General features: G+C 63.2%; 1 pseudogene; it reads right to left on the bottom strand.

The window, feature by feature from the left end:
* LOC126450813 (large subunit ribosomal RNA) overlaps positions 1–2500 on the bottom strand; it is a 7958-nt pseudogene that overhangs the window by 3785 nt on the left and 1673 nt on the right.

Genomic DNA, 2500 nt, shown 5'->3' with positions numbered 1-2500 from the left:
TCAGGAGCGACAGGCTCCGAGTGCGGGAGAAGGCGGTCACGGATGAAGCCGGCGGTGGAGATCGGCTTCTTCGTGAAGAGGTCCGCCCAGAAGTCCAGCAGACCGGGGATGTCGGGTGGCGGCTGCAGCAGGGTGCCGTCCAGCAAGCCGCGCACGCAACGCGCACGCGACCTACGGAAGGCGTCCTGTGTCCGCGCGTATTCCCAGCGGCGCCGCTTGCGCTTCTGCAGCGGCGGGGCGGCAGGCGGCCGCTTGGATGGTTGGCGCGGCCGCTGTGTCCTGGTGATCGACCTCTCCCCCCTGGACCCGACCGACGCAAGGGCATCCGGGAGCATGCCCAGGATGACATCGGGCGGCGTGCCCCGCCCCAGACCAATGACTCGATCCAGGGCAGAGAAACGCTGGGCGGAAGCAGGTAGCCCCGCCAGATGCTCCCAGATGGCGGCGTCAGTCGGCCCCTCCGGCGGCGGCCCGGTGGTGTCGGCCGCGAAGTCCTCGGCTGCGTCGACGGGCGGCGCAGCGGCCTCGCCCGCGTCAGGCAGCGAGCTCGCTGCTCCACGGCGGGACGCCGGCTCTTCACCCCGACCGATCTCAAGTGCCTCCATGAATTGGCGGACGAGCTGCTTGTGGGCAGCTTGCCGCCGTCGGCACTTGATTGCCTCAAGCGTTCGGTCGGGGAACATCCTGGTAAGTTCTTGATTTACAAAGAAGAACCGGGCGTCCCTCTCCAGGAACAGTTCGGCCTCTGCCTTGGCGAGCGACAGGACTTCTTCCTCCGTCCACCTCGCGCGATGCCTCTCCGTCACGATCTCAGCGTTGGCGGCCGCAGGGTGTTGGCGGCGGCGATGGACCCCGAGACCGTTCTTCGTGGTAAAAGTGCGGTGGCACTCACTGCAAGCAAAGGGAGCTACACAAACTATCGCATTTTCGTTACGGCCGGTTGGCCGGATAGGTGCTGGGGTAGCTGGGGTGGCACCTTCAGCGGAAGGGCCACCATCTCTTGTTTCTTGTCGGCTGCCCCCAACTATAAAGGGATAATGCGAGGGGGGGCTGGTAACCCCCCCAAGCCCCTGGTGCGGTCTTCCACTCTGCAAAAATCAGCGGGCCCACGAGAAGGGGAGAAGACCGCAGAAGAGGAGAGGCTAAGAGGGCTAGGCCCATGTATTGCGCATCACTCTCCCTGTAACTATAACCCAAGGAAGGCACCTCGCAGCAGCAGCACGACTACATCAAGACCGCACTTCGAAAAGCCAAGTCCGGATGCAGCCACACCGCCGCCACTTGGCCACCTTAAGAGAGTCATAGTTACTCCCGCCGTTTACCCGCGCTTGCTTGAATTTCTTCACGTTGACATTCAGAGCACTGGGCAGAAATCACATTGCGTCAACACCCGCTAGGGCCATCGCAATGCTTTGTTTTAATTAGACAGTCGGATTCCCCCAGTCCGTGCCAGTTCTGAGTTGATCGTTGAATGGCGGCCGAAGAGAATCCGCGCACCCGCGCGCCCCCGGAGGAGCACGCTAAGGCGGACGCGGCCTCGCAGCAAGGAAGATCCGTGGGAGGCCAAGGCACGGGACCGAGCTCGGATCCTGCACGCAGGTTGAAGCACCGGGGCGCGAACGCCGCGCAGGCGCGCGCATCCTGCACCGCCGGCCAGCACGAGGCCGACCAACGGCGAGAGCAGACCACGCCCGCGCTAAACGCCCGCACTTACCGGCACCCCTACGGCACTCACCTCGCCCAGGCCCGGCACGTTAGCGCTGACCCACTTCCCGACCAAGCCCGACACGCCCCGATCCTCAGAGCCAATCCTTATCCCGAAGTTACGGATCCAATTTGCCGACTTCCCTTACCTACATTATTCTATCGACTAGAGGCTCTTCACCTTGGAGACCTGCTGCGGATATGGGTACGAACCGGCGCGACACCTCCACGTGGCCCTCTCCCGGATTTTCAAGGTCCGAGGGGAAGATCGGGACACCGCCGCAACTGCGGTGCTCTTCGCGTTCCAAACCCTATCTCCCTGCTAGAGGATTCCAGGGAACTCGAACGCTCATGCAGAAAAGAAAACTCTTCCCCGATCTCCCGACGGCGTCTCCGGGTCCTTTTGGGTTACCCCGACGAGCATCTCTAAAAGAGGGGCCCGACTTGTATCGGTTCCGCTGCCGGGTTCCGGAATAGGAACCGGATTCCCTTTCGCCCAACGGGGGCCAGCACAAAGCGCATCATGCTATGACGGCCCCCAACAACATCGGATTTCTCCTAGGGCTTAGGATCGACTGACTCGTGTGCAACGGCTGTTCACACGAAACCCTTCTCCGCGTCAGCCCTCCAGGGCCTCGCTGGAGTATTTGCTACTACCACCAAGATCTGCACCGACGGCGGCTCCAGGCAGGCTCACGCCCAGACCCTTCTGCGCCCACCGCCGCGACCCTCCTACTCGTCAGGGCTTCGCGGCCGGCCGCAAGGACCGGCCATGACTGCCAGACTGACGGCCGAG

This window comes from Schistocerca serialis, unplaced genomic scaffold (genome assembly GCF_023864345.2).
Source record: "Schistocerca serialis cubense isolate TAMUIC-IGC-003099 unplaced genomic scaffold, iqSchSeri2.2 HiC_scaffold_753, whole genome shotgun sequence".
Lineage (NCBI taxonomy): Eukaryota > Metazoa > Arthropoda > Insecta > Orthoptera > Acrididae > Schistocerca > Schistocerca serialis.
This window is presented reverse-complemented; position numbering and strand designations above follow the sequence as displayed.